The following is a 21,957-nucleotide window of genomic DNA, read 5'->3' on the forward strand; positions in this document are numbered from 1 at the left end:
TCCTTGTTGATCTGGAAGTGAAAAATATCACTCCCTCTCTCAATACTTGGGCTGGAATTAAGCATATGGCTTTGCCTAACTTCAAGAGAGCTAGGAAGTATAGTCTCCTCATCTGTGCCCACGTAGAGGAGAGAGACAGATATTAATGGGCACTTGACAACACCTACTTCATGACGTGTAAATCCTAAACACGTGAAATAATGAGGAAGGAGTGATGAAAATAACTCCAACAGAAGCCAGAAAAGGAAAAATTAGGAAGCAGAGGCTCAAGAGTTTTGAGCAACCTAATACAAGTATAAGCTAGAGGTAGAATTTCAAATCCATTGGAAAAAGAATGCATTCTTTTTGTCTCTAAGTAGTGTTAGAACAATTGTTTTTCACAGGAAAACACAATAAGAGAAATGAAATAGAATAAAATGAAATCTGATTTCCCCCCACATTTTATGTACATGTTAAAGGGGTAACATTGAAGGACTGAGGAAAGCCAGTTCCTTTTGGTCCATGCAAACCACCAATAAGGCATTTGGATTTTATTCTAAGAGAGATGAAAAGCTATTTAAAGATTTTAGAGCAAATGAGGCAAATAGATGTATGATTTTAAAAGGTTAACATTTTAAAAGAGAATGGACTATTGAATGAAAGATCAGTAAGAGAAAAGTACCATAAATCCAGGCAAGAGATGATAGAGGAGAGTTGGCAGTGAGGGGAGAGAAATTAGCATGAGAAAGCAGAGAATGTTCTACTTTTTATTTGGGGAGCAAGAATGAGAGACAACAGGAGAGACAGGGGATAAAAGATGAGAACATTCTGAGGCTATTTTCTGAGCTGGGTCCCTGTGAAGAACAATTGATTACTATGATTGTAGGACTACAATGAGTAAAGTTGCATCTTAAATACTCCCTAGAAAGCAGAAAGGGGAAACATCCTGCAGTGGCTCATGTGTGTCTACTTGTATGTTGGGTTTCCTAAAGTTCTGTGTTGCACAAGCTTGAGTGTGAGTGCAACCTTGGGTCCTGCACATCATAAACAAGGAAACCCCTGATTCAGGAGACCATAGATGCAAAGATGGAAGGAAGAGAGGCCATATCAAGTTGCATCTACATAAAGATGGTCAGAATCCATAAAGACAAGCAAGACCTAGAAGGTATCAAGTGGTGCCAAGAGGCCTATCATACAGAAAATTTTGATGTAAATTTGGGAATCAAGAAGAACAAACAACTTGGTGAATTGGATGATGATAACATGGTGGGGGATGAAAGGAAGGATTTGAGTTTTGCTAGAGACAGACATGAATACATGCAGTAATTATGTCCAATTATATATAAAGAGGACTTTAAGAAGGAAATGCCTCATTCTTCTTTTTTTTTTTTTTAAATTTGACAGATAGAGTTGGCAGTGAGAGAGAGAGAGACAGAGAGAAAGGTTTTCCTTCTGTTGGTTCACTCCCCAAATGGCCGCTACAGCCGGAGCTACGCCAATCCGAAGCCAGGAGCCAGGTGCTTCCTCCTGGTCTCCTATGCGGGTGCAGGGTCCAAGCACTTGGGCCATCCTCCACTGCCCTCCCGGGCCACAGCAGAGAGCTGGACTGGAAGAGGAGCAACCAGGACTAGAACCCGGTGCCCATATGGGATGCTGGCGCTGCAGGCGGAGGATTAACCAAGTGAGCCTCAGCGCTGGCCCTTATAAGGAGGATTTTAAACCACACTTGGGGCATCTCAAAGAAAGGAAGGAATGATGACGATTTAAACAATCTTCATTTGAAGACTGAGATTGAATCTTCATTTGAAGATTTGAGATTGTCCATTGAGAAGACAACAAGCTGTGCCATGATGCAGTTTTTAGACATAGAGAAAAATCTTGTGTGTCGCCCTGGGAACAAATGTTGGGCGTGCTTATCATTTGAGGAATAGTGTGCTTGAAACAGAGAAGCTGGGTTATGGGATGGGACTAGGAGAATATGAAACTGGATCTACAGAAGGAGGGATTAAGTAGGGCCTCCTAAGCTATAGGAATCTTATAACTATAGGAATTCATTAAATATGGTCTTATAAAGATTTTTCAAAAGACTGTTCTTCCTAAAGGATGAAAAATAGGTTGGAGAAAAATGAAGTTTGAGCAAAATGATAGCTATGTGGCTGCTAAAATGATCTAAGTGGGAGATAATAGTAACCTGATAATTATGGCAGGAAGATGGAAATTAATGGGTGGATTTTACAGAACTATATAAGAAGAATGAGCCAGATATGTAAGGAAAAAATTAAAAGAGGAGCCTAGGATAATGCCAAGACCTCTGGCTTGGGTAAGTGGGTGGATATTGACTTAGTGGAGACAAAAACTTTTTTTATTTTATTTATTATTTATTTATTTGAGAGGGAGAGCAAGAGCAAGAGAGAGAGAGAGAGAAAGAGAGAGAATCTTCCATTCACTGGCTCACTCCCCAAATGGTTGCAACGGCCAGAGCTGGGCCAATGAAGCCAGGAGCCAGGAGCATTTTCTGGGTCTCCTACAAGGGTGCAGGGGCACAAACACCTGGGTCATCTTCCACTGCTTTCCCAGGCTAGCAGCCGGGAGCTGGATCAGAAATGGAGCAGCTGGGACTCAAACTGGCGTCCATATGGGATGCTGGCGCTGCAAGCAGAGGCACAGCCTATTATGCCACAGTGCTGGCCCTCACAACCTTTTTTTAGAGCAATTCTGAAGGGCCTGCAAAACATCAGATAATGATATTTAACAGAAAGTTGAAGGGCTGATAGCTGATAGATTTCACTGAGAGAAGTCTGAGAGTTAAAGCCATGAATTTAGACTGGCATCAGTTTATGAATTTTTGTGATTGTCCTTGTTCAGCTTTTTACGTGTAGTCTCAATGAAAACCAACGGTAGAAATCATCCATGGTGTGGTTTATCTGCAAGTTGTGACAGAATCTAATTTTTTGGGGAAAATACATGAATACATTGCTAAGAAGTTGTCATTCATAATTGGCAAAGGAGTTTAAGCTAAATTAAGATGTAAGTGGACAAAATAGAGGGTCTGAAGAAAAGAATCCAAGATACTGCAGAACTGGCTGTCCTTGTGGAGTGAAGGAGGAAGAATTTTTCTTTTCCTGAATCCTGGGTCTGCTTGCATGGAAGCTGGCCCAATGCAGAGTTAGGCATCCAGACTTGAACTTCTAGAAGATGTATGGATTTATCGGCATAGCAAGCAGTATTAAATATTGATGATCTGTCCTGCACCTCTCATCCAGAGTAGTTCTGGAATCTTCATAAGAGATTGCTCTGCTCTTCCTGGGGCTCTTACTGTGACTCATCCTTACTTACTGCTCTGACCCTGAACCCTGGTAACTCAAAATATTTCCAGTTGCCTGAACAAAGATAAGGCAAATGAGATAGAAAACAACTCCCACCCATGCTCTAACTCTTCTTCTTCCTCCCTCTCCCATTCCCACTGTTAATTTTTACAAAGATCTATTTTTAGTTTACTTTATACTCATAAGGTTACCCCTACATTAAGTAAGAGTTTAACAAATAGTATGAGAAAAAACACTGTTCCTCAACAGAAGAGACAAAGGCTGTAAACAATCACTGAATCTCCAAATGTCCATTTCACTCCAATAGATTACATTTTATGTACTCTATTAGTCACCTCGGATCAGGGAAAACATGATATCTGTCTTTTTGGGACTGGCTTTAATGGTTTTCAGTTGTATCCATCTTGTTGCAAAAGACAGGATTTCATTTTTTTTATAGCTAATTGTACTCCATAGAGTATACTTACCATAATTTCTTTATCCAGTCATCAGTTGATAGACATTGGGTTGATTCCATATCTTAGCTATTGTGAATTGTGCTTCAGTGAATGTGTGGGTACAGATAATTCTTTCAGATGCTTATTTCTTTTGGTTTGGGTAAATTTCCAGGAGTGGGATGACTGTATCATCTCGTAGATCTATATTTAGCTTCCTAGGTATCTCCATACTGTCATCCACGTGGCTGCATCAGTTTACATTACCATCAGTGGTAGGTTAGGATACCTTTTTCCCCACATCCTCACCAGCATTTGTTGTTTGAATAACATAGCTTTTAATATTTTCTAGGTCAAAGCCTCCTGAGTTATGTTCATGGAAGTGTAGCTCCCAGGACAACCCCATGTATTACTGTAATATAAAATCTCCTAGGGTTGGCTTTTTGCCATAAGACATCATATCCATTTTTCAATGAGTCTCTGGCAGAAGGCAAGGGTGGTGATAGTCATGGTATACAGTAATCAGTATCCAAGTTTCATTTTTTTTTTTTGCATATACCCAAAGTGAAAAGGGAGAAATAAAACCTGCACTATTTTATTTTATTTTTTAACTTTAATTTAATAAATATAAATTTCAAAAGTACAACTTTTGAATTATAGTGGCTTTTCCCCCCATAACAACCTTCCCACTGCAACCATCCCATCTCCCACACCCTCTCCCATCCCATTCTTCATCACAATTCATTTTCTTTTTTTTTTAAAAAACTTTTATTTAATGAATATAAATTTCCAATGTACAGCTTAAGGATTACAATGGCTTCCCCCTCCCATAACTTCCCTCCCACCCTCAACCCTCCCCTCTCCCGCTCCCTCTCCCCTTCCATTCACATCAAGAATCATTTTAAATTCTCTTTATATACAGAAGATCAATTTAGTATATATTAAGTAAAGATTTCAACAGTTTGCACCCACATAGAAACACAAAGTGAAACATACTGTTTGAGTACTAGTTGCAGCATTAAATCAAAATGTACAGCACATTAAGGACAGAGATCCCACATGAGGAGCAAGTGCACAGTGACTCCTGTTGTTGACCCAACAAATTGACACTCTAGTTTATGGCGCCAGTAACCACCCTAGGCTGTCGTCATGAGTTGCCAAGGGAATAAAAGCCTTCCAAGTTCGACGACTCTGATCATATTTAGACAAGGTCATAAAAGACAGAGTGAGGATAGTAACCAATGATCCTAAGAGTGGCAAGGTCTAAACAATTATACAGCATTAAGTGGGGAAGAGGACCAGCAGTACACACAGGTTGAGAGTAGAGCTATTGGAGGTAGAGTAGAGGTTATGATTACGAAGGAATGAGGCCCAAATGCGCTAGACAGGGTCTAGAACAAAGGACAGAGTCATTATTAGAGGAGCTAAGCAAGGTGCTGTCTAAGCTACAATTAAGTTTTCTGATTGAGAGGCAAATAGAACCTCACAGAAGGGGCTTGATAATAATCTGGTGGGCTTTAGGCCTTGTAAGTTAAGATGCCCAGACCTATCTATCTCTTCACATGGGGTACATCCTAAGGGAGGTGTGAACCTCCTGGGGGAAGTCACCCTGTTAACTTTCATTACTTAGCTGTCCTGGGAGGAGAGCTGGCCAGGTAAAGGCAGGGGGCATCTCTAACAAGAAATTTATAGTTCTGCCTGCAATGTTGCTGACCCTACTTGGCCGTCCCCTCAGCTGTGGTGGTTACTTTGGAAGTTGGGCTGAGTGAAGGGCTTTTCAGCTTAGAGCCAATAAGATCTGTGGGTCTGACCTGGGCATCCTTCGACTCCAGGGCAGGTCCATTTCCAGTGATCCAACTCTTGGCAGAGCTGCCAGGGCTCTTCACAAGCTGACTTCTGCTGAAGCCCAGGCTTACCACATTGAAAGCCACTGCAGTGGACTGGCCTGTTGGGTCTCCTTGAGGACAGATCACTGTACAGATCAGCCATTAATAGGCCTGCCACCCATTGCTTCTGATGCCTAGCTTTTTTCTCCTTTCTATTTTGGGACGGCTCTGTAAACACATGAAGCCAATAATGTATTAACAGTACCAACTGAGAGAAAGTATGGTTAACTGAGGTTCATAAAACAAAAAGCAATTCAAATCAATTGGCAATCTACAAAAAGAGTTAAAGATTTTAAAAGCTATTATTAAAATTGCTATATTGGTCTATTATGTTATGTTATATGTGTGTACATATTGTATGTCCACATGGGGAAATTTTATTAAGAGTTTTATTTTAATTGTCCATAAATTTAAGCTGCTAAAATTAATCAAAGATACATTTTAATTCGTGTGACCTGAATCTGTGTATCATATGTTTTATACTTGTTGGTAGAAAGAAACTAAAAACATTTTATATGGTTGTGCTTCTTTACTGGTTAAACAAACTACACCATGTTAGATATTTAAGAGGTGTTTCCAAATACATGATTCTTAAAATTTATAGAAGGCATTGGACCTTCTGGTAAATGTTTTCTTAAGTTGTTATCTAATGGTTGAAACTGCTAAGTATTCATGTAATATTGCTATTATCAGCAAGTGATCTAGGACTTGCTCCCCCATTTCTCTATTATAAGCCCAACTTGTTCTTTCATTTCTCTATTCTCCTCAAGGTAGGAAACTAATTCTATTATGAAGGAATCTGTAGGACACACAATTTAATCTTTAGACCTTATAAAAGAAATGGCTAACATTTTTCTGTGATAGCATAGCCAAAATAAGAACTTCAATAGTAATCTCATAGCTAGATTTACTTCGCCATCAACGAAGTAAACAGTAAGTAGAAAAAAACCTCCCTTTCAGACCAAAGGGAAAGTAAGTTTTAAAGAGAGAATATAATTTTCCTCATGGGCATTGTCTACCTTAGAAAAACTACTACAGAACATGCCTGTGACTATAGACTTGTAGTTCAGGCCACCAAAGATCCGAGATGGGACTTGGGCACTCCCTTGACTTGCATCCTCTGGTCTGCTTTAGCGATTCATTTTCAATTATCTTTATATACAGAAGATCAACTTAGTATATACTAAGTAAAGATTTCAACAGTTTGTACCCACACAGAAACATAAAGTGTAAAATACTGTTTGAGTACTAGCTATAGCATTATTTCACATAGTACAACACATTAAGGACAGAGATCCTACATGGGGAGTAAGTGCACAGTGACTCCTGTTTTTGATTTAACAATTGACACTCTTATTTATGCGTCAGTAATCACCCGAGGCTCTTGTCATGAGCTTCCAAGGATATGCCAAGAGGCTTTCTTGAGTTTGCCAACTCTGATCATATTTAGACAAGGCCATAATCAAAGTGGAATTTCTCTCCTCCCTTCAGAGAAAGGTACCTCCTTCTTTGATGGCCCCATTTTTCCCACTAGGATCTCACTCATAGAGATCGTTCATTTAGGGTTTGTTTGTTTGTTTGTTTGTTTGTTTTTTGCCAGAGTGTCTTGACTTTCCATGCCTGCAAAATTCTCATGGGCTTTTTAGCCAGATCTGAATGCCTTAAGGGCTGATTCTGAGGCCAGAGTGCTATTTAGGGCATTTGCCCTTCTATGAGTCTGTTGCATATCCTGCTTCCCATGTTGGTTCATTCTCTCCTTTTTAATTCTATCAATTATTATTTGCAGACACTGGTCTTATTTATGTAATCCCTTTGATACTTAATCCTATCTTTTTGATCAATGATGAACTTAAACTGTTCACTTCAACAAGTAAGATGGCATTGGTACATGCCACCTTGATGGGATTGAATTGGAATCCCCTGGCACATTTCTAGCTCTATGATTAGGGGTAAGTCCGAGTGAGCATGAAACCTGCACTATTTTAGTTAAGTAGGAACATTAGTGACAGGATGTGAAGTAGAATGTGTGCTCTGTGCTATTTTCAGGACTAGAATGAGCATGATAATTGCATTTATGTCTAACTCATCTCTTAAGTCATAACTTTTCCAACTAATTTAAAGCTGCTTTTAATGAACAGAAATGAGTATACAGTTTCCTGTTGTTTATCATAAACAAGAAATCTCCAAATGCTGCCCTGATTATGATCAAGTTTATATAAGGTAGTACCATAAATGTAGGCAGCCATCTCCAGCTCAGATGGAATCCATGTAACACGTTAAGTCTGTGGCTCTGTGGTTTTACAAATGACCTTGCTCAGAACTAGCCTCCTTGCATTCAATCAGCTCTTTCAGGAGTAAGTCATTCCCTTTCCTTTATAAATCTAGTGGGATAATGTCAACCCTGTTATGAAGCCATGAATCAGTGTAGATTCACGTTAGGGCAAGATGTCTTGCCAGTATATATGAAATGCTATTTTTTCCTATTTCTTGATGCAGATCTCTGAAAGAAAGTCAATTAATGAAAACATCAGTTGCATACAACTCTGAGTTAGGAGACCTATAGATGTCAGTGTTGTGATTATGGCTTCATCACTTGATAATCATACATATGACTTTTAAGGGTTTCCGCATGAGCATATTTCATCTTATGTTTTTTCCTGTAATCTTGAAAAGGCCAGAAACTTGTTAATTGCTTAAAATACTCCAAGCTTTTTTGGATAGAATATAACCCTGAATCTATTGGCTCATTTCTATCTCAGCATGGTCAGTTATACAGACCTGAGTATCTGTTCAAGAAAAGTAATTTTTTTTTATGATTTCACTCAATATCTCAGCAATTCCCAGCACACGTGATGTCTTGAAAATATCTGGGCCGGCGCCGTGGCTTAACAGGCTAATCCTCCGCCTTGTGGCGCTGGCACACTGGGTTCTAGTCCCGGTTGGGGCGCCGGATTCTGTCCCGGTTGCCCCTCTTCCAGGCCAGCTCTCTGCTGTGGCCAGGGAGTGCAGTGGAGGATGGCCCAAGTCCTTGGGCCCTGCACCCACATGGGAGACCAGGAGAAGCATCTGGCTCCTGGCTTCGGATCAGCGAGATGCGCTGGCTGCAGTGGCCATTGGAGGGTGAACCAACGGCAAAAAGGAAGACCTTTCTCTCTGTCTCTCTCTCTCACTATCCACTCTGCCTGTCAATATATATATATATATATATATATATATATATATATCTGCAATATTCTTTGTTCCCTCTGAAGCATATATAAATAAATTTAATTCTTTGTAAGATGCTAACTGCAACTGCCATGTAACTGTGTCTCTGAACCTTTCTAATAACATTATCCATATATCAAGATCTTCCCCTAACTGCTTAGTTATCCTAATGACAGAATGACTCCTTTTTCTTCTTGTTGACTGCACCTCATCTATTTTGTAAAGTTAATATCTACTATAAAAAATCTCTTCAGCATAGCTCAAGATGAGAAGTATTGGAGCACCTATTTCAGGTCCAGTGATGATAACTGCCATACAAGGCCCTGGAAACTCACCAGAGGCATAAGCTGTGTGAGGTGGGAAAATCTCCCTTATCTTTGATACATTGCTGAATAACTGATTTTACATGGTAAAATTTTACATGGTAAAATTTTACATGGTTACTTCTGGGAAACAAATTCAAATGATATTGATTAATGTTTTTACATAAACATATCTGAAAGTCTTTGGGGTATGTGGAGATGTTGGAACACAAAATTTCAAGGAGATACCTTAGCTTTTATATGAGAATATGTAGTTTGAGAAGAGATTGGTATGCCATGCTGAACTCAAATCCTTAAAATTGTTGGAAAATAATGGTTCTGCATGTAGTGTAGGGGCACCTATTTAAACCTGATTCACTCTGGAATGATGCCTTGACCCTTACTTCAGAACCTTCCTTCTGCTGCCAAGACTGTTGGTTGCCAATAACCCACAGCTGAGTATATTTCTTGACCGTTCCTGGCACCAAATATCTTGGGTTGAGTCCTTCTCTGGAAATTGCTCTCAGCAGAAAAGAGCTGCCTTGGTCTTGTCTTTACCTTAATATCTGTGTGATTATGACTGAGCTCTGTGATGCACTGCATTATAGTCCAGTTTCTCCCTTTGCCTAATTGCACTTTGCTGATTCCCTTAGAGGTGACCAAGACATCACATACCTCAATAGATTTGTGTTCTGCCCACAAATTTCATGACCTGAAATAGGACAATTGTTGCTGCATTGCTAGTGATATGTATATATATAGCAAATACTTTGATTTAGGCAACTCATACTTGGGAACAAGGAAACCCTTAAATATTTCAGGGACCACTGGGCATTGGGTCCCAGCTGACACTGATATCTGGTGACTCAGGATCATAGAGACTCCTTGGAACATAAGTGGGTCAAAAGTTCTGGCGCAAATTTGTTAAAGAGTGTATCTATAGGCTAGTGACTACTGAATATAATATTGGAATGGATATAATTAGTATTTAGTAGAAAACCTACTTTTATTTCTTGATGTGTTGAGTTAGAATTATCATGATGGGGTAGGCCACGTTAAAGTAGTTCGATTTCTTTGCCCAGTCCTGGCCTTTCCTCTTCCTTTTTAGACAGTGACGTGCTTGCACATGTTTAATAATTGAATCTCCATGAGGAAAAACCCTAATAAGTTGAATTTGTTGATTTCCATGAGTTAGACTCCATGAACAGTTTTAAATCACCAATGAGAAGTCATTGAACACAGACTTGATAACAGATATGCTTAATTGCTCTTGCAAGTGGGCACAAGTTGGCTCCAGCACACACTGCAGGTGTTGTTCCTGAGTATACTCCTCAAGTGTCTCCAGCATGGAAATATCTGTCTCAGGGCCTGTTCCTGGAAAACCCAATTGAAAACATCTAGACATTTCTCATGATGCATACAATCTGGTATTTGTGGTAGATACAAAATCTACACCATCTCAGGCTCCAAATGGCCATGCTGTAGGATCTAGTCCATCAAGGAAGGAATATTCGTTTCTGCACTCATTTTAAGTGAAGCAATAAACAACAATTTTGAATTAAGCGGCTGTGTGGAATTGGTGTTATGGGTAATATGGAGAAAGATGTCAAACATGGCAGGTGTCTTAGCAAATCGTAGATGATGAATCTGGAGCAAGTGTAAGTGGTGGCCTGAGCCAGAAATGACTCACTGGAATTGGCCAGTTACATCCAATGCCAAGGATGGCCTTGCAGGTACCATCACAAGCTGCTGGCTTGACATTAATGCTGCTGAGGTTTGAGAACATTGTCTTCTACTGTGATACTAATTATAGTTCAGATTTTATGCTCTTTTACCTATAATTCTTAACACCACTATAAGTTATGTGGAATTATCTCCATTTTATAGCTGTAGAAACAGAAGAAAGTTAAACAGCTTGATTAGGACATTCCTGAAATATATGTCTGAAAAATCCTACCTGGAATTTTATTGTATGTTTATCTCTTGATAGGTGACATCCTTATGACATCCTCTTATTTATAGATTTTTAATCTTTCAATCTTTCTGACTGCAACATCGACTAGGAACTATGAAAACCAAAACCTACATTGAGAAGGTTAATGCTATTTAAGTTGACATCAGAATTGATGGCATTTTGCTTTTTAAGTTTGGAGCCCCTCCCTCAAGAGAACAGAAAGGGAAAATTAAAATTTATGTAAGATGAAAGATGAAAGAATATAAGATCAAGGTCCATAAATCATGAAAGATACACCAGAGATTTGCACAAAACAGAAATATCAGGAGATTTGAGATTTGCTCTATGTTTTCTAAAGGAAGGAAGTTTGTGATAGTAAAGTTATATACCTCTGAACTGCAAGGATTGCTATTATGTGTGAGATATGGACATAATCAAGAAGATCTTAGAGATTTCTGGGTTTTTATGCTGGCACATTCTCTTGGGTGAGAGGGATCTGAGAACATTAGTGCCAGACTGAACCACGATGTCCTGAGACCTGATGTGAGGGTGGCATGTAGGTAGAGCTGGGAGGAATCAGGGAGGCTTCCGGGAAATGCAAAAATAAAAGCAGATTGTCAGTCCAAAGAGTGAACTGAGAAAGAAAAGCTGCATGTAAGGAATAGGATGGCATTGAGGTGAAAATGGTCCATGGAGGGGACTGAGTGCAAAGCTTGGAAGAATTCCTTGACTCACAGGTAATTGGCACCTTTATCACCTGCCTAAAGACTCTAGAGAGAAAAATGGAAACCTATGAAGTGTCTCCGAGACTGGCCTGAAGTGACTGATCAGAAACATGGAAATGCTTTTGGAGAATTCTAACTTGACAATTAGTGCAATACTTGAATTCTTTTTTTTTTTTTTTTTTTTTTGACAAGCAGAGTTAGAGAGAGAGAGAGAGAGAGAGAGAAAGGTCTTCCTTTTCCGTTGGTTCACCCCCCAAATGGCTGCTACGGCCGGCACGCTGCGCAGATCTGAACCAGGAGCCAAGTGCTTCCTCTGGTCTCCCATGTGGGTGCAGGGCCCAAGCACTAGGGCCATCCTCCACTGCCTACCCGGGCCACAGCAGAGAGCTGGACTGGAAGAGGAGCCACTGGGATAGAATCTGGCACCCCGAATGGGACTAGCAGCCGCGGTGCCAGCGCTGCAGGTGGAGGATTAGCCTAGTGAGCCACGGCACCGGCAATACTTGAATTCTTATTTGTAATATTATCGTGTTTGTTTTGCTGTCAGTAAATGCTTTGTTTCTATCAAATGTTGAAATAAAATTATGTCTCCTGGAAAATGTGCTTTGTATATTTTCCCTGTGTAACTCTTAGCACTTTAAGGAATTTCTCAGCTCAGTTTCTGAGGAACAGAAGGAGTTGTTTTGAATGGTGTGGGATGATATATTGTCTTGTTTCTGCTCATCTGGCCCATTTTGCCTTCCAAACACCTCTGATTCCCTTTCTGGGGAATTCTTCCACACTGGACGCAGCCCAGTGTGTTAGGTGACTAAGCTTCCATTAGCCAAGGGGTAGGCCCTGGATATGAAATTGACCAAAACAAGCTTCCATGTTGAAGTTACTTTTTATGCAGAAGAACTAAAATTAGTGTCTGTTCATCCCACTGGCGGGACCAATGACTACCCAGTTCCTGTTATGATACTAACCATGTAATTTTGGCTTCTTAAGTCTAAGCCTTGTCTTGGTTCCAAGCCAAGATGTTGAGTTCTTTTTCAGAGATTCTTCAGATTCTCTTTATCTCTCCAATAATTTTCATTTCACTCATTTGCTCTGCCAAAGAGGATGGAGCAGTTTTGCTGACTTTGAGCATCTGTTTTAGAAAATCAAGTAGAATGATGAAATAGGGAGCATAAGAATCAGGAAATAATGAATCCAGGGAGTGTGCTTGTTTGCTAATTAGGTTCTTGCCCAAAGAATAATCCTAAGGCTGAGATTTTTAGGTCTTAACCAGCAGCAAATATAAGCTCAGAATTCTGATGGAAGGAACAATAGAAAAACCTATTAAATTTTTTTGTTAAGAGTCAGCCAGAGCTGGTAGAAGAAGACCAGAAGAGGGAAGGAATGTAACTGATGTTCTGATACTGAAAAGAGAGAGATGGGCCAGAGGTCAGAGTTCAACAGGACTAACTGGTGCCTGTACTCCAGTGTTGTGAGAACTAGGAGCACTGACTTAAGAGTCAAAGAGACATGAGCTTGACTATGTCACGATTCACTGTTTGAACTTGGGCAAGCTACTTTCACCTAAGTTTCAGCTTTCTCATTCATTAGAAGGAGGTAAGAAATTCTTATAGGATTATTGAGAGGATTATAACAAGAGAATAACGTGCTCAGAAAGCAGTAAGTTATTAATAAAATGTTAGCTGCAATATGCCAAGTACTGTGTTTAGCCTGTGATATATCAGGCTTGTTTTAATAAATCATTATTACATTCTATGAAGTATGTGTATTATTCCTCCCATTCTGTAGATAAAACATTTTGGGTTCTGGAACATAGGTAGGAAAATTATAGCCTGCAGGTCACATCTAGTACACTGCCTTGTTCTATAAATAAAATTGTATTGGAACATGGCCATAGTCACTCATTTTCATATTCGTGTAACTGCTTCTGATTACAGAGGCAAGAGATACTGAATGACCTGCAAAGCCCAAACTATTTCCTATGTTTGCCACCCGTTCCTCTGGAAGAATCAGTAACTGCTTGAGGCTGTGCAACCGTTCTCTCTTTGGATGTATTAATCTGATAAAAAAGGAGACTCATTAGCAATGAGAGCAATGAAAAAAAGGTTTGGAAAGACACAAATGTTACATGGGTATAAAAATGTTTATAAAATTTAGCAAGTATATGGAGGTAAAACAGTATATATATGTAGAAAGTGTATCTGTAGGAATAATCAACAACCTACAAAAACAGTTACCTATTGCAGGGAAAGGGAGTATTTTACTTAGATGGTCATAGGGGACTCTGATCCATATTTTTATTTATTATAGATTCGGACAAATTCACATATTAAGTGTGTGATTAAATTTAAAAAACAAATTCCAACATTTCGCTGCCATCTTTTCATTTGCAGTAAGCTTAGATTACTTGCCTGATACTGTGTTAGGGTCTAGATTTATAAAAGCAGATATACAGTGTGGTTCCTAGTTCATGAGGCCTAAAATCTGAGAATGGGAAGGCAAGCAAATAAACATATCAACCCATAAGTGTCAAGATGTGGACATGAAAGTAGTTTGTTATAATAAGCATTAATGCTGTTTGAGAAATGACTAAAGGGATGGAGGATGACTAGCCTGAAAAAGTTTTGATAAAAGTTTTAAAAATGGAACACAAGCTTATCCCTGAAAATTATTATAGGTATCAATACTAAAAGCCATCCAATCTTTTTTTTTTATTAAACTTTTATTTAATGAATATAAATTTCCAAAGTACAGCTTATGGGTTACAATGGCTTCCCCCTCCCAAAACTTCCCTCCCACCCACAACCCTCCCCTTTCCCGCTCCCTCTCCCCTTCCAATCACATCATGATTCATTTTCAATTCTCTTTATATACAGAAGATCAGTTTAGTATATATTAGGTAAAGATTTCAACAGTTTGCCCCCATATAGCAACACAAAGTGAAAAAAAAATACTGTTGGAGTACTAGTTATAGCATTAAATAAGAGTGTACAGCACATTAAAGACAGAGATCCTACATAATATTTTTTTAAAAAATTAATTAATTTTCTATGCAATTTCCAATTAACACCAGGTTTTTTTTTTTTCATTTCCAATAAGTGACTTTTGAAAATGAAGAGCATCATTTAAATTGGAGTCTTTTGGCTTAACTGGGACTGGAGGAAAAAAAAAAACTTTTTATGTGGAGTCAAGTGGGCCTCAAAATGAATCCCAGGTCTGCTTTTATTGACTATGTGACTGTACACAAGTTACTAAATGTCTTTTAGCATGTACCTGGTTCCTCACATGAATTATGGGGCTACTGATACTTTCTCCAGAGCAATAAGAATGTTTCATTCCTAGTTTTCAGCACAAAATAGATGCTCAAAGATTCTTGTCAATATTTTGAAGGGATGTTGTATTTTCATTGGTAATTCTTTTATTCTATTTCACTCTTTGGTGTCTGTTTTGGGGCCAGTGCTGTGGCATAGCAGGTGGGGCCGCTGCTTGGAGTGCCAGCATCCCATGTGGGTACTGGTTCAGGTCCCTGCTGCCCACTTCCAATTCAGCTCCTTGCTGTGGCCTGTGAAAGCAGTGAGAGATGGTCCAAGTGCTTGGGCCGCTGCACCCACGTGGGAGACCCAGAGGAGGCTCCTGGCTCCTGGCTTCGGATCAGTGCAGCTCTGGCTGTTGTGGCCGTCTGGGGAGTGCCTCTCTGTAATTCTGCCTTTCAAATAAATAAATAAATAAACTTAAACCCCTCCCCCCATATTTTGTGTTTATAAGCAACTTTAAAAAAAAAGATTTATTTATTCATTTGAGAGAGAGAGAGAAAATCTTCCTATCCACTGGTTCACTCCATAAATGGCCACAGTAGCCAGGTTGGGACAGGCCAAAGCAAGGAGCCAGGAGCTCCAACTGAGTCTCTCACATGGTAGCAGGGACTCAAACACTTGGGCCATCATTCACTGCCTTCCTAGGTGTATTACCAGGAATCTGGCTTGGACGTGAAATGGCCTGGACTTGTACCAACACTCTGACATGGGAATGCCAGCATCACAAGTGCAGCTTAACCTTCTGAGCCACAACACTAGTCCCTAAATAACTTTTCATAATACTACATAAAAATGAATTTGCCATATATGCAAATGTATATTGCAATAAAAGATAAACATAAAATAACTGGTTATGTTATTGTATATTAACACACATTAAAAGAACACTTAGAATATATTAGGTATATTTCAAAGTACATAAAATGATTTTTATATCTGTAATACATGAACATTTGTTTAAATATACCGATTATGGGACAAAAGACTTGTAGTTGAAGAAATGTTTAATGCTAATGCAGATAAAATGAGTTAGGTTTGATAAAAGAAACAACAAGTCTCAATATAAACATCTATCACATCACTTTATGGAGTTAATTTATCCTTTAATATAATTCTTTTTTAACATAGAGTTATTTATTTTTATGATTTCTAAACTCTCAAACATTAAGGATAATTTGATACATGAAAAATTGCAAGTAAAATACAACCAGTAAACCAAATGCCTAAAATATCTTTGCTTGAGTTTTGATCACTAAATACTTATTATGTATTACTTTGTATTGCCATATGCCAACACTATGAATACATATTTTTCTAAAGCTATTGCATCAGTCAGGATGAGTTGGTTACTCTGCAATAACAGATAACCCTGAAATTTGATGTTTTAAAACAAGTATGATTTCCTGCATTTGGCTACGTCAGCTGCATTAGCCCTCCTCTGTGTCCTCTTTGCAAGTTTCTGGGGTGACACTGCAGCTGCTTCCTCTCTAGAGATTACAAATCGCTGTGACAGAGGAAAGTGTGGACAACTTCACACTAGTTCTGAGCACTTCCGCCTAGAAGTCATATGTATCATATCCAACTCATTTTAAAGCAAATCATCGTATTCCAAAGTACCTTAGACGTTCAGTTCACTGCCTGGAATGAAATAAAGCTGTTTTATGGGGACAGGCATTTGGCTTTGCAGTGAAAACGCCTGTTAGGATGATGGTGACTCATATTACAGTGCTTGGGGTTTAGCTGCTGACTCCAGTTTCTCATTATTGCAGACCCTGGCTGGGGAGGGGTAGTGACAACTCAAGGAACTGGATTCCTGCCCCAATCTTTGTGGGCATTTGGGGATTGAACCAATGGATGAGAGTTTCTCTCTCTCTCTCTCTCTCTCTCTCTCTCTCTCTCTCTCTCTCCCTTCCCCTCTCCCTCTCCCTCTCCTTCTCCCTCTCTCTCTCTCTTTCTCTCTATCTTTTCTTTCTCTCTGTTTCTGAGCCTTTGAAAAAAGTAAATTAGCAGAAATTTTCAAAAATTTGAAGTTTTCAATGACTACTACAATTATTACCCAGCTACATGAGAATATTGGCACTCTTCTGCGAAAATAAAAGTGCAAAGAATTGTTTGAAAAATCTTTGTAAGCACCAGTGCAATCTCATACTTCCAAAAACTTCATCTTGTTGTCTGCTGAAATAATCGGTTTTGCTTGTGTGACATTTGATAGCTTTCTGAAATATACTCTTTATAATTTTGTGAAAAGCCATGTTGTTGGGTCTCCCAATTTCATATATCCAACACTAATTCTAAATCTTAGCTTTTCCAAAATGTACTGTATAATTGCTATCTGTGTTTATCAAAGGTTAATTTATTATGTTGACATATTCACATCTAGATCAACTTTACAATTCTTGAGAAAGTGGAAGTCAAAATTAAAAAAATCCTTCTCACTGATTGTTTGCTTGTTTGCTGCTACCTCTGATGCAGATAAAATCTTTACCAAAAGAAGGTTTCTGGAAGGAAGATGGCACTGAATTTCTTTATTAAGATAATCAGAATAGGAGATACAGTAGCAAGACAGTGATAGCCAGTCATTCCTTCGTTCTTCCATATTATTGACATATTTCTGCTATATTTCACTTCTGTTGGAGAAACATCTCCTCACTCCTAATTGGTGTTTTATGGCACTTCTAGGTCCTTGCCTCTTTGGTTTTTTTGACAGGTACATCCTTGATTGAGTTGAGCTAATCATAGCTTACTCCCCAGTGATAGTAAGTGGTCCAGAGATAGAGGGACAGATAAATTCAGCCTGGAACATCCAGTAAGTATAAGGCCACCACAAAATGCACCAAACCGGAATAAGAGAAGGGGTTTATTGACAGGGAAATCTGACAGGCTGGAGGGAGAGGGCAAAGAAGAAAGAGAGGGGGACCAAGAGAGAGATCAGCAGAGAGAGAGCATGAGAGTGGGATGCAGGTCCTGTTGTACTCTTGCAGGGGATAGGGAAGTGGGAGCAGCAAATCCCGTTAGGGTGAGGGTAGAGCTGATCCTTGTGGTTGGGCCATTTGGTCAACTGACATTTAGGGGGCCAGAGCCTGAGATGACACCACAGATACAATGGCACCAACCAAGTCTAACTGTTGGATTTTTCAAGGTAGAGTGGGAAGTAGAAACTTGTTGTCTTACTGATGGTAAGAATGGGCCATGGATGGCTAGAATGGCTATTGTTCTGGTTCCATTTGCAAAAAGTGGCTCTGAAATAAGAAGCCAATAGAGAGAGGGAGAGAGAGAGGTTGATTTTTGGTTGTTTTCATGGCCCTGTTTTCTGTTGTTCCATGTATTAAATTGAGAGCTCAATTCTTGCTCTCTCCTATTTTTGATTATGAATCAATAAATTCCTTTATTTCCACATCAGTGAACTCAATTTAGGTTTATTTTATCTATAACTAAAAGAGATCTGAGTTATTCTGCCATAGGTGTTGTAAACCTACTTACAGAAAAATAAGCAAAAACTGATTATATTATTTTGCTGTTTCACCAAAGATGGCAGAAAGTGTCTGTTTTAACTTAATGTTAAGTGATAATCGTATTTTACTTTGGTCTTACAGTGAATTGGAGTGCATGAAGGTGTCTGCTTTTCTAGGAAAAAGATATCAAGAATTCTGAAAGTGGTTTTACATTTTAGTTAAATAAAGACACAAAACTGAAAACAGGATTTTGAGGAGTCTTTAATTGTATGTTGCCTTTTAAAGAAATGCAGTTTTGTGTTGGACTTATGTTCTAAGCTGTTTACAGAAATTATGTTTTCATCAAAATAGTTAGGAAAGAAAAAAAAGACAATAAAAAGAAGTAAGTTTAAATGTCTGAAACTTCCATGATTATTATTTAAATCTTATGGTATTTTTCTATAGAAAAGTATTTGAATATATAGATAAAGCTATTCATCTGTTTGCCCAGAGTCTGGAAATGCAGAGTAGGGAAAGCCAATTCTTTTCAAGGTCCTAAATAATCTTGAGTTTACTTTCTCCATAATCTGATTTCATTAGCTCATCAGGATGACATTTTATCTTGGATAAGTGCAGTTAATCTGTATTAAGCAAATTGACAATAAGCTTCCATAGAACAGAATATAAATATATTGCTGTTTGGAGAAGAGGCATCTTGGAATACTTTAATTTATTGCTGATTAGTGCATCCCTTTTGCTTTAGGAATGATTTTTAAGAAACAATCCATTTCAGATGATAGCATTTGGTAAACAGAGGGTCAAGAGAAATGAATGGAATGGTTTTATTTAACTTTACACATTATAAATGATAATTTATGTAATTATAATGAACTTGAATAGTCTTATCCAGATTAATTTTCCCCTGCTGTATTTTGTTGGAATACAGATATCCTTTGGTATCCACTTGAAAAACTCTTTAATTACCAAAATAATTGACATTGTCATATCTAGTATTGTAGCTTATATGTCATCAGTTGCATTTTAAATTAGCAATTTCCCTGAATCCGAAGCTAGCATAGCCCTATTAGCATTGTGTTTACAAGCTGTATGCTAATGAAATTTCCTATTGGAAGATACTTTCTTATAGATAGTACCACTTATGCACAGGGAATTTGTGATCTTTCATTCAACGATTAAAAGAAATGGTGATTTGAAAATAGGAGGTGTTGTCTAAATGTAACATACTGGTCATTCACCCTTTTATTCCATAATTCAAGGATCTGGTAAAATGAATCTTGTATTTATTTGAAAGATGATTTTCCTTTTGCTCTGATCATTTCCTTTTTATTCACTGTATTCAATATTTCTATGGAATCAATAATAAAAATAAATAAGAACATCAACAAAACAACAAATACAGTCGCTCACCTGACTTGGCAAATACTTCCTCATTAATCTTGACTAACTCACCCATTAGTGGAGCATTTGCTCTATGATATAGTTAGTTTTCTATGGTAAAATATCTGCTAAATTGAATCCTACTTTCCTTTCACAAAAATAGAGATGCATCAACAAATAACATTTAAATTTGAAATTTCAAGTTACTGTGAAAGTTTATACCATTGACATTTCTGATGAAATGGTGATTTATTTTTCCCCAAATAGCTAATGTTGACAAGGTAATTTTCTCTCTCTGTGTGTTTTTCTACAATAGAAATACATTTTCCAAAGAGTTCCAAGTACTGATAATGTCTTTCCTACCAATTTTACCTTTCTGCTGCATCACATCCTTTTTAAGAAAACCAATATAATAGCATTGGAGGTTGCAAATAGATGAATTAAGAGCAAAATCATGAGTGAATTATGAGGTAATCTAGAGCTCTTATAACCATAATTGATTCATAACATTCAATTTATACTTATCTCTTTAGACACTCATGCATGCCACCAGATGACACAGGATTATAAGTAATAAAATATTTTAGTGAACTATAACCAAATACAGATGAATAGCCTAACTGATATTGAGGCAAGGAAAACTTTGAACTAGATAATTATTTCTCTGCATAGAAAAACCTTTCCATTAGTTTTCTCATTCAAAAAAAGATGTAATTATTAAACATTCTTCACTTAAGTATATGCAAAAATAGGAAAAAATAAATTTTCTGCTCTAGTAATTCATACTGTTAATTGGAAAACTGCTTTTGTGTGGTCATCAATTTTTGTGGAAAGATTATGGAGATAGAGAACTGTGATTCCTCAGTAGATGGCAATTAGGCTGTTATTCATAGTAAGAAAAAATAAACTTTGAAATGCATTTTGTAATATGATTGTTGGTTGTAGAGGATTCTTTCTAGAATCTGATAGATTAAGTAGGAATCCTTTTAAATTTGATTTGAAAATCAGAGTTACAGAGAGAGAGGCAGGGAGAGATGGAGAGAGGGAGAGAGAGAGCTCCCATCCACTGGTTCACTCCCCAAATGGCCCCCACAACTGGGGCAGAGCCAGGCTAGAGCCAGGAGCCAGGAGCTACCTCCAGGTCTCCCACATGGGAATAGGGGCCCAAGCACCTGGGCCATCCTCTGCTATCTCCCAGGCACATTAGCAGGGAGCTAGATTGGAAGTGGAGCAGCTGGGATGTCAATGGGTTTCCATAGGAGATGCCAGCACTGCAGGTGGCAGCATAACCACAATGACAGCCCCAGTAATGTATCATTTACAAGTATTTCCTTCACTGCATACTGTTTCCAACTAAAAAGACTACTGAGAGATTAAGCAACTTGCCCTGCTAAATTCAGAGAGTGAAATGATGGTAAAATGAAAACTAAATAAATCATAAGAATTTGACTGCTTAAAAATATTTTCTGGCAAAACTCATTTTTTAAACTAAAATCCAAATCTACAAATCGTTAACAACAGTCCCCAAATATTCATGATAACAGCTGCAGTCATTCCTTCCATATCTAGTAGAACTTGGCCCTTGTCCACTCGAGGCCACAGTCAGTCTTGGGATCTCTCTTTAGGAGAGTTTCTGCTTCTTAGCATTAGAGTGAAATTTGCGTAAAATGATATTATCCTTTGGGGAAGCAGCCACTGTGTCTCCTCACCTTCCTACGAATATATTACCCTGAAGCACATACTTTTGAGCCCTGCACATTTTGGAAGCCAAACAAGGGAGACTTACTTGAATGTTGTCTTGGCTGAATCTAAGCATTAGACTGACCATAAAAGCTACACTCCTAGGATGCCTGAGCTTGAAAGGTGATAGACAGCTGGATTTCTTTTCATCTCAGCAGGCAGTATTTAAGTTAACCTGATGGTATTTGATGGTTGGGCTGATTTTAATATTTCAGTTAGTCAAAATGTGTCAGCTGCTTGCCTTGTAGATATGAAATTCAGGAT

This window comes from Lepus europaeus, chromosome 12 (assembly GCF_033115175.1).
Source record: "Lepus europaeus isolate LE1 chromosome 12, mLepTim1.pri, whole genome shotgun sequence".
Classification (NCBI taxonomy): Eukaryota; Metazoa; Chordata; class Mammalia; order Lagomorpha; family Leporidae; genus Lepus; species Lepus europaeus.